Source organism: Euleptes europaea, chromosome 4 (genome assembly GCF_029931775.1).
Source record: "Euleptes europaea isolate rEulEur1 chromosome 4, rEulEur1.hap1, whole genome shotgun sequence".
NCBI classification, from domain to species: Eukaryota; Metazoa; Chordata; class Lepidosauria; order Squamata; family Sphaerodactylidae; genus Euleptes; species Euleptes europaea.
The window spans coordinates 67,211,288-67,223,394 of NC_079315.1; positions in this window are offsets into that span (position 1 = coordinate 67,211,288).

Genomic DNA, 12,107 nt, shown 5'->3' on the forward strand with positions numbered 1-12,107 from the left:
ATCCGCCCGCGAGTTGCAGATAGCATTGCGGAACAAGGGTTATCCTGACCACGTCTTACATTCTGCCAGAACGAGAGCCGATTCTCTAGACAGAAGGGCACTTCTTACCCCCAAGCAAACTCGCACTTCTCACACTGGGATCACTTGGTCTCTACAATTTAGTTCTAAGTCCAACATGATTAATAAAATAGTCAAGAAACATTGGCACCTCATACAGAGCTTACCGGGTTGCCTAACTCCACCTTTGTGTGGACTTCGTCGTCCTCGGACTATTCGTGATCTCCTAGTGCATACAGACACCTCTTTACATGAGCCTTCTCCAACACTTCATTTTTTACCACCTGTCTTGGGTCATTACCCGTGTGGCTCCTGCTCAGTGTGCGATTTGTGTCTCACCGTGAAAGAAGTTATCTCCCCGGTTACTGGTTTTAGGTTTACTTTGAGACAGTTTTTTAACTGTTCCTCAAAACAGGTCGTTTACTATATTTTATGTAAATGTGGATTTTCTTATATTGCCAGTACAATTAGACCTATTAGGACAAGAATCTCTGAGCATCGGTCCAGGATCCGTTCTGGTAATCTTGAGGCTCCACTCACCCCGCACTTTATTGATAAAGGACACCGAGATACTGACATGTCCTTCTGCGTTTTGTGGCAGTATCAAGGTCGCCCCTACGATTCCCAAAATGTACAAAATTTTTTACATCAAATGGAAACGAAACTCATTTTTTTCATGGGATCCTTATCCCCTAATGGCTTAAATAATGAACTAGATTACTATTGTTTTTTATAAGGAGTTTTCTCCTTTAAGTATTTCTGACTGTTCTAACAGCTGCAGTTCATTTCCTCATGTTGTTTCCTATTTTAACCTGCAATTTGGCAAGTTTCATTACAAGCTTTGGAGACCTTGATAGAAATTCCTTCGGTCCTTTTTGAAATTGATATGATTATTACAAATCTTTCTGGTAAGATATTTTATATAATTATATATTTATATTCTTGATGGTATAGTTGTTTTAATATAAAGAATTATTGTGAAATAAGTGCTTAATTTTTAATAATATTATTACATTGTTATTCATTGAAAAAAGTTTTTTGTACTAGCAGGGTATTTCTTATATAGTATGATATGCAGATATGCTTAGCTGATGAAGCCACGTGCGAAACGTGTGTAGGATCTAGACGACACGTCCGGACACCTCCTCTTGGCACCTCCTTGTTGTGGTCCTCTTTTTGACATCTCGTGTCCAGCTACTTTGAAGCACAGGAAAGTCTCCCATGGACAGTGACATTGTTCCTAAATGACTCATTGAACAAATTTTCTGTCATATTGCATATTTTGCTGGACTGTTTTGCATACTGTATAGATATTGTTGTTTGTGTTTCCTTTGTATATAGTTTCACTTTTTTGCACTTCTGCACTTAGATAAACTTATTTCTGGTTAAAATTATTTTGTAGTGCTGTTTGGATCTTTTCCAGTACCTGGAGGTTGGCAACCCTACTGTATCTTGTCCCTGACAATAGACTTGCCACTGCGTTTTGGACCAACTGAAGTTTCCAGAGAGTTCTCCACATAAAACACATTATAGTAATCTAACCTGGATATGCTCAGAGGATGGATCACTTTGGATAGATCATACTTTTTGAGACATGCCAATGGCTAAACAATCAGCTGAAGTTGATTAAAGGCACAAAATGTCATAGAGAAAGGCTAAGCTTCCAGTCATAGACCAGGATCCAGCAGCACCTCAGTCCAGTCTCAGGCCATAGCTTTTATGTGTGCCAGGGATAACGTATATGAAGTTCTTTCTTTTGGCTTCAGATGGAGGGTTTGTGGTTTAAGCAGCAACCAACAACATGTCCTTTCAACTAGCTGTACAACCTTCTGGATAGGAAGCCAAAGCTAGTGTGTCCTCAGCCTCCTCCCTCAAGCCTTTTAAATGCCTCAGCCATGCCTAGGGCATGCCATTTAGTACTGTTAGTACTGTAGAGACCAATCATAAGCAGGCCTACTCAGATGTTCCTTTTAATTCAATGGGTCATAGTAAATTTTTATCCCATCTCACTATTCCAAGAAAAGTACCCAAGGTGGGTTATAGCAAGAAGATAACAGCAATGAAATATACTAATCACAGTAATATCAATAGTGTATAAAACATTAAGACACAACAGGACTTAAAAAAAAGATTCAGTAACAAAAGTAAAAAATAACATGACGGAGCTGATGCATCTGCATCAGACAGTAAAAAGTAAATTGCACACACAGCTGCTATTGGGATCAGGCTGTGATCCCTTCAAAACACTAATAACAGCACAGTAGGCTTATTTTTAGTTAGTGAAACTAAGCAGGACTTGTAGCATTAAAAGAGTAATCCTAAGAAGATCCCGTATTTTATCTATGTTGTAAACTGCCTTGAACTCCACTTGGAAGAAAGGCGGCTAATAAATGTTTTAAATAACACAAAGTAAAACAAACAAATAAAAACAAATAAATTATGGCGCTGAATCCTGGATACTGTTTGTAAGATTGTACTGTTAACCCCTTCTTCTGAATCATGGCTATGCACTAGGCTGTTCCAACCCCCTCCCCCGATAAGGTGGGGGAAAGTGGCGGGTGTTGGCTGCAGCTGGCAGGAAGAGAAAGTCAGCTGAATTGAAGTTACCTGCCTTATAAATGGTGTCAGGGGCAGCAAAGAGGAAGACCATATAGGGGCCATCTTCTGCTCTGCCTCCCTCTTTTGTCCTAGCAAACAGAGAGGGCACACAGCGAAGGATGGAGCAGGAATAGCCACATGAAGGAGGAGTAAGTACCGGAGAGGGGGGAGGTCTCCTAAGTGCTTTGGTAGCTTCTACCTCCCCAGGCTTGAATCCATGATGAGTTCCACCCAGGTGAGAAAATCCTCAGTCCCAAACAGCCTCCTGAGTGCTGACTGGCTTAGTGCTGACAGGCTAAATCTCCTCAGTCCTTTGCTTGAGTGGTACAGGGTACAGCGCAGGTGAGCATTAGAGTTGCCAGTAGGTTTGTGCAAAAAAAAAAAAAAAGTAAGTTTTGAGTTTGGGTGTATTGGACCCAATCCCCCCCCCCCCAGTAAACCCGGATAAGCTGAATACCCATTCTGGTAAAGGGGTATTTCAGCTTTATTTCCGGGTTTACTGAAAAAATTCAGGCCCATTATAATCTATGGGGATTTTTTAAAAGCTCCTGTGGGGGCATTTTTGGAGATAGAGTCACCAAATTTGCAGCGTAGCTGCAAGAGACTCTCCTTAGACGGACCTGGGAAAGGAACCCCTGGAGAGAAACCATTATTCTTGAGTCTTAGAGCTCACAACTAGGGGGAGAGGACACGTCACACCTCCTTCAAATGCTAAAGAAGTCATGGCAAGGAGGAGGATCTGTGGAAAACACATGTTTTAAAGTGTTCTGGAAGGGTGAAAGGAATGAGGACTGCCTAACACCTTAAGGCAGAGCATTTCATAATCTGAATGCAGCACCTGAAAAGGCTTGCCACAAGTGACCTCTAACCTCACTTGTCATAAAGCAGACTTTTGCAGCAGGGCACCAGTGACTGATTTCAGGACCCCAGAGGGCTTATGTGAGTGTAGATGGACGTCACCTTTGGTTACTTTGGAGCCTGAGCCATTTTGAGACTTTGAAGGTTAAAATGAGTGTTTTGAATTGGGACACAAAACAGATTGGGAAACTTTGCAAATGGTAAGCACTGGTTTTATATGTTCGTAGTGGCAGCTCCTTTTCAAATCCTGCTGGTTATATTCTATACCAGCTGAAGGTTACAGTTCATGTACAACCATAGCCCTTTGTATTTCTGTAGAAGATGCTACAAAGCTGTTGTTTAATAGGCTGACATGGGAATGTATTTTATGAAAAGACTGGTAGAAACTTAAGCTCAATTCACTCATTTACTGCTACATTCTTTTACAATGCAGTGGCGACAGTTTCTGTTTCCAAGTCTTCCGAGTGTTTCTGAGTGTTAATCTTTTCCCCATACTAGCCAGTAGGGGAAAAAAAATCTGTAGGTATCTTAAACAGTTTCCAGCTTGAAGCTCCATTTCGGATTATGGGCACATTGGTAATTATTATTTTATTAAAAAAATAATATGGTATATTTTATTAGACAGTCATGCTAGGAAAAGTTGAGGGGAGCAGGAAAAGAGGAAGACCCAACAAGAGATGGATTGACTCAATAAAGGAAGCCACAGCCTTCAGTTTGCAAGATCTGAGCAAGGCTGTCAAACATAGGACATTTTGGAGGACTTTCATTCATAGGGTCGCCATGAGTCGGAAGCGACTTGACGGCACTTAACACACACACACATTTTATTATTGTATGAAAAATTGAACCAGTATTCCCTCCTCTCCCCAAACTCCACCCTCCCCAAGCATCAGCCCCAAATCTCTAGGAATTCCCAAGCTGGAGTTGGAGCCTGAGAAGCCTATTTGTTCTCCAAAAATTGGGGCATCAGGACCTGCTCAATGATCGCATCAGACAATAAAAAGGATGCCTAGATGGATTCAAAGTCTGATTATGTACAACTGAACTCTCTGGGCCACAAGAAGAGGCAATGTAGCCCCACCTTTCCCCCCTGGACATGAAAAAAACAAGTAATTTTGTCTGCCCTGTACTCTAAATTGAAGCTCTTAATCTATACAGCACTCACACATCTCTATGGAAACAGAGTCCACTATTAAACTTTCTCTTTTTGTTGAGTCTGTAGTTTGCTAGGTTCTCCCATTTCATTTAAAATGAATTTAATATTGAAAGTCTAGAACAGCTGACTCATGAAAATCTGTAGGCACTGTGATTTGGAAGGACACAGCATGCCTGTCTCTCTATCAATTACTGTGCTGAAATGGGTATACAGAAAACCTTTGCTCTGTTCATCTGATGAGGATTACAAAGTGTTGGAAATTTTGCTTGTTTACCTTGATCAGAGAGGCAATGATCACTATTGTTTTTAAAGCATCTGCATGAACAGCAGGACATTCTGTATTTTTAACAATCCTATTGTATTTTCAAAGCTCTAGAAAAAATGGAGTTTGAGCTAAACGGGACAATTTATTTATATGAAGGTTTGAGATAGTTGGTGGTTTAAAAGAGGAAGGGTGCTCTTGTCTACTGGAAGGAGGAGTGTGGTTTAGGGGAAAGCAAACAATCAGAGATGCTGATTAAAACATTTCCATTAGCTAATATTCATATCTCTTTGTTACCCTAGTGTCTGCTGTCTCACTTACAGTTCACTTCAAAGAGAAGAAGAGAGAGGGGAAAGGGAGAAGATATAATGTGACAGACATGCAATCTTTCCTCCTCCTCCATCCCTACTTACTGTGCAGGCTACTGGCTGGTACCAGGTTTGCTGCCACTTATATTTCCACCAGTCCAGCCAAGCCAGGCAGGGGCTGGTACAATTTGAGAATCTCTTTCCTTCCTCCTGCCTTCCTTGGAGTCTTGCAAACCCTTCTAATATGTGCACCAGGGATATGCATAACAAAGTTCTGAAGCTGAAGATGTACACGGACGTTTTCCAGAACAGTAACACAACTCCAAGATACTTATATAATGAAAACTCTCTGCCAAAACAATTTGTGTTGTTTTTTCATATTTGAGTGCTACTAGCTGGCTACAGCATGTGCTCACGTTTTTCCTTGATTCTACTGATTTCCCAAGTGATAGCATTTCTCCCTTCCAATAGGATCCTTGCAAGGCAAAAATACAGAGTGCTTCTATACAGGTGATTTACCTTTGGCCACAGAGAGTCTCAGTTCTCTTTGCCTTTTGTTGGGGGGGGGGGGACGGGGAAGCAGGGCCCTTTTGTCCTTAGCAACTTCATATGGCTGGGAAAATATAGAGCAGGGAGTGCCTTGTTCAGGGTCTTGTAGAACTCATCTCCATGGCCCAATTTGCTTGCAACTTGGAGGTTCTTTACAGGACAGGTAGCACTCATTGAAAAACAGCTACTGCATACATCTTAAATATCCACTAATGGCAGACTGACAAGAAGGGATTGGGGGTGGGGGCAGGAATCCTTCGAACGAAGCTACTTTTGCTTTGTGAAAAACAAACAGACCATGGCAGGGAAGGATGTAGAATAGGAAAATGTAGACAGGGTTGTTGTTTTTAATGCTGTAGCCAGTCAGAGCTCTTCTGCTTGGCTGCTGCTCGACTACCATTTTAGGAATCAGTAGAGAGAATTGTGGCAGTAAGACAGTCACCTACTTTGTGGATCTGTAAAATGGAGCCCCAGTTGTTCAATCTGCTTGAAAAGAAGGTGGTATTTAGATTACAGGAAGCAAATTTGGTGCCATTATCTTTGTAAACAGCTGCTACAGACCCTCATATACATCCCCCATTGAAATTAATGATCCTGCACTCTAGAACCACACACATTTAAATTCCAAGCCCGTAATGTTCTACCCAAAAACAAGCAATCATGCCCCCCCCCAGCCTCGATCCAAAATTATAATGGATTTTTTCTTGGCATACACCCCTAATGGGAAAGGTAGTCACAGAATGTTGACATTAATAAAGCTAGATGAGCAATGGGAATGAAATTCTTAACCCCAATGATCCACACTAGCCTTTTGGTTAACTCGTTAACTGGAGTGGATCAGCAGCAGAAGTGAGGTCAACTCTTGCCAGGTCAGGCCAAATAGTAAGTGGAGATAGGGGAGTAGGAATGAACTGTAGAGCTAATAAATATCACCCCAAATAAAAAATGAATTACAAATGGGGCCAATAATGAAAATAATTAAAACGAATAAAGTTTTTTTCTTAAAAAAGAGATAATAATCGGAAAATGAACAAAAGTTCTGTATTCTAAAAATATGAGAAATGGTTATCTTCCTGCCTACTTTAAACTGAGATGTATGCAGACTATCACCATTGTGCTGAAAGCCAGGCAGTCAAATCGCTGAAATGGTTGTTAGAAAATCTTCTTGAACGGTGCATATAAGCAGTTAATCATTTTGAGAACTGCATTCAGGTATGAAGTGCCTTTAATCTCGTCACTATTATGCATAGTTGAAACCTCTGCCTCTTCTCCAAATTCTATGCCAGGCAGTAAAATACCTGACTTTCTCTTGTGAATGAGTCAAGAAAACTATTGCTGTATTTCAGCATGCCACTTAATGTCACTTTAATTGCAAGAAACGTCTTGCAAGCATCTGGTTATGTATCATCATACACATTTCACAATTTGATTTTGTCTCGTCAACAAAGTAATAGTTCATTAAAGTCAATTGCACTTTTGTATTGATTGTGGATTTCCAACTGGGAGCATGCCTAAAAGAGCAAAATTAAAGTTTTAGTTTTTAATATTTAATAACCTGTACTGATATCATATTTGTTTTACTGTAGCAAGCAATCCTTTGATTGGCATTGATATAATATAGCATGTTCACTGGACATCCTTAACTTTTCTTAACTAGTAAAAGACTGAGGATGCAACCCTGAAGGGTGGGGGGAATCAGCTTACGGGCTGGCATGGCCGCACACCGATGTAAGTGCCCACTTATCCTGGGATGAGGGGCACTTATGCTGGTACGGGTGGCATTCACACCGGCACTGGTAAACCATGCTGCTGTGCGGGATTCCACCACCGGTGCTGCTGTGCTGGCAGTGAAATTCCAGAAGTGGTAATCCATGCCAGTTTAGGGAAGCATTCCTGGGGCATTCCCAGGGGCAGTGCTGATGTTAGCTTTGTAACCATTTTTGCCCCAGGAGGAGCACCCCCTTGAGCAGTGGTTTTGCTATGCCACCTTTTTTGGTGTCGTAGCCTTGCTGTCTGCCACAGGGGCATAGCAACATCTACCCCCTCCCTTCAGGAATGGACTGCCCAAATTGATTACTTACAGAAAACAGAAAACAGAACCTTTATTGGCATTAACATTAACAAAGCAAACATGCAAAGCAGCTAGACATGGATCCAAAAAGAATGAATACACAGTTCATCGGCAAATATTATAATAAACAATTAAATGAGGGTTCCCCTCCTTCTTTCTCCCTCCTTTAGGACCTTGGCCAGGAACTCGGCTACTTGAGTGGTAACTTCAAAGCTTTTGTCATCCAATAAATGGGCTATGTTTCCAGTAGTCATTGCAATAGTAAATTGAGGAAGGGAGCTAATTAAGCTGCATCGAAGCTGTGTGAAAAGTGGACAGTACAAGAGAATGTGTTGTATTGTGTCAGGTTCTTTGCATTGACACCTACAACATCTTGCTTCACGTGGTATTCCCTTGTATCTACCACTAACAACAGCTGAAGGGAATATATTAAATCTGGCCAACAAAAATGCTCTACGGTGAGAGGGTATAGTTAAGTTAAAAAAATACTGGGCCATAGAATTTGTTTGATAAGAAAGGCCTAAAAAACGAGGGGAGCAGATACCTTCAGCACCGGCTTTTATTATTTGGGAATCACTGTCCCATATCCTTTTTTGGATTGTCCTAAAAATATATAATTCACTGGAATTGGACAAGGAATCAAGATCAATCCCGAGTGATCTGATCCTATTTAAGATAAGTCGAGACCATCTAGAAACAGTTGAGTCAGTATGTAAAGCTGCCAATAAACTACTTGGGGGGGATCGAAAATGAGAGCGTAACCAGTATTTGATTGTAGTGATCCAAGCACCAGATTCTATCGTGTGCAGTCCCAGCTCAGCGCACAGAGAGAAATAACAAACAGAGTTTGTGACGCCAAGGATGCGTCTCAAAAAATTGATTACTTACTACGGTTTAGATTCCATCCTGTTCTCAGTATTTAGGCAGGTTACATAAATATCCACAATTTAACACTGAAAAAGTAAGGAAAAGGTGATAGATCCCTATTCCCATAGAGATTACAATTAAGGATGTTGTAAATACACCAGATTTTCAATTTCAAAAAATTATGTATTCACAGTTGACATTGGAAAGTTGTTGCTTTATCTGGAATTCTTCAGTGAAAATAAAAAATAGTGACTTCTTGTGGAATTAAGCTTATTGCACAGAGACAATTTGGAAAGATTTAAAAGCTCCCAGTTTGTTCTGTCAAACGGAAATCCTTAATAAAACCATTTCCCCACCCAGCAGATTTTTTTGAAAATAAACTTTTTAAAGGAGGCAACGTATGCATATGTGCTTTTGTTAAAAAATTGAAAGTACCAAACTACACTTCCATTATTATTGATAACTATGCTTTTGAACAGGGAATGATGAACAATTATCCTAAAATATGTAATAACATTATACGAGGCCTCTACCATTATAAAAATGCCATGGCTGCATCTGCTGATAAGTGTCCCTATCATGTCACAATGCTGGTCATCGAGGCAGAAATAATCATGAAAACGAATGTTTTGCCCATCCATAAATGCAATCTAAATAACAAAAGATTATTAGGAAAATGAATTAAATTAGTAAATAAGACTGAATTAACAGACAAATGGCATGTGATTATAAAATTATGCCAGTCACCATTAAATGAGGCAGCAAGCAAAGATGTGAGTTAGTGGCTAAGAGCAACTGGAAGCTATATTTGCACTGTTGCAACACTCTGAAGGACAAACGTCCCAACTCAATGAAAAGAGACAGACTATAAATGAATTTTCCCTTCAGGGAGTCTTTCTCCTGATGTATGTCTTTTCTAAGGCAGCCATTTGTACAAGAAACCCACTAAAGCCAAGCCCAGAGTAAAAATCAGATGACACATGGACCAGTTATGAAGAAATACCTTCACCTTTGTAGGACAAAAGTTCTCATAAATTATGCTCATTACAGATTAATGTTCCATAACATTTCCAGCTCTTCGTGGAGATTCTAAATGATATGTTATGTTGTAGCTACTTTAGTACAGATGCAGGAAATTATGGGCCCTCGTTGATCATATTCCTATTACTTGTGAAAATGGATAAGTGGGAATTGTACCTCAATTTTTGATTCTTGCTGAATAGAAGGTGATTTCCAGCTTCATAATTATTCTCTTGGTAATATTGCAATGATTTCTATTCTGATTTATACTCATTTGTGAGAACTGCGTAAAACTATTATTGGTCAACTATTTGACATTCTTACATCAGTGGATTATCTCAAAAGGATTCAGTGTCTTTTGGGAAATGTTGTAAATGAATAACATTGGAATACAATTATTAGCTTTATGGTATTACTAAATACAGGACCATCTTCTTCATATTTAAAGTCTGCAAATATTTGTGAATGATATGAAACTTATAGGGAATAAAGTTGAGAGGAAATCCCTATCAGCTCCATGACTTGTATTCTGCAGATACTGTTGAGATGGTATGTTGGGAACTGCTGCTGCGTGGGAGGGATCCAATATTCTTTCCAGTGGGTATTGTAGTGCCTTATTAACTTAGTTTATAGGGAAAACATATATTCTTTCACATATATGTATATTCACATAGCATGAGACACACATACATATATATTCTTATATACAATTCTAGAATCACTATGCATGATGGGTAAAATATATTCTTTGGTCAAGAGACATTTACTTGTGTAAAGCCTAAGGTCGGCTTGACCCACAACTGCTTTTAGTCAGGTGTAAGTGAGATCATTCCTTCTCTGTGTCTTGGCTGGTACAGCCAGACTCGCTAACGAGCTAACAGGCTAGTGATTGATGAGACCATTAATGTCATCCTAGAATGTAAAGTTGCGGCTTTTCATTACCAGCTAAAGTGAACGCCTTCAGAGGACTCTTATAGGATATGCAAATAGTTGTTTATACGTTCTTAATGGTCACTGGCTAAAGTGTTATACGCAGTTATCATTAGTGTTGTCTGTTTAATCACCTATAAAACATGCTGTCTCCTTTGTTCTAGGTGGAGAACTCTAACTTTTTTAAAGAGTTTCTTCCACGTGCGCTCTGCTCTTTTATTGATCAATAAAAGACCTGCTTGATTGTTAACCTCTGCCTTGAATTACTTAATTGAATGCTAAAAGTAATTAGGGCTTTACAGTATCTTGGGTAATGGGTACAGATATGGGGTCTATTGGGTCAGCACTGTGCACACACATGGGTGCTGACTAGGCTTGAGTCTTTCCACATCCCATTTTTGAAGCTAAGACACAGAGATTTTTTTTAAAAGCCCACTGTGGCTACACTGTGGGGCAGATGGACACCATAAGTGTCTTTCATGTTCAGCAGAGACTCATCCAGACTTAATGGTGCTCCTTAAGGTCCCCTTGATTGCAAATAGCAAAGTCCATGCAGGTATCCACACAAGCACAGTTCACTTCACACACCCGCATTGGCCTTTAAAGCCTCAGGGACTGAACTGTGCCTCTGCCAAGGGCAGTTCCACCTGAACAGGTCTAGTTGTCTTCTTGCCCAAGGCCACAGCTGCTCCTCTTCCTCCCTACCCTGTATCTTACGAGCCTTTCCCAAAAAACTTGTCCTCCTGTCTCCCCTATCTCTCCTGACATCTCCTGACATCTCCCTGCACTGCTCCTGCCTTCTTAGAGCCTTTTTCCACATCTAAACCTATTCCTTGCTTTGCTAAATCCTATCTGGTTTTGCATAGGGGTAGCCAAAGACCCTTACTGCCTACTGTGCCCCCAGCCAATGCTGTGGGATGGCAATCCCCCTACCCCTGCTGCTATTGTCAGCAGCTCCTTGGTGATGGGGAGAATCTCCTGCACACCCACAATTCCTGCTGGGGCCATCATGCTGCTTCTTCCTTCCCAAGCAGTACCCCAATCTGTCCTTGAACAACTGCTGCCTTTGGCCCTCTGTGCCACACCTACCTCCACACTTTATTGGAGTGTTTTACTCAAAGGAGAAGATGAAAGTCACCCCGACATCCCACCCTAAAGACCTCTAAAAATACCACTCCTTACCCTAAAATACCACTCCTCACTATGTTTTTCATGTACTCAAGACATAGCACAAAGTATTTATCCTCTTTCGAAAACAAATGAAATAAGACCATGCAAGCCATTTGTTCAAATTCCCATTGCTAAGTGTGCCCTTTTTATTTTGTTAAGAATTATATTGCATTTCTATGTATCGCTGCAGCATTTGCCCTATTGCTTGCACATGCAGAACAGCACTAAGCATAGTTGCTTTTCCATTCACACACTGGATCC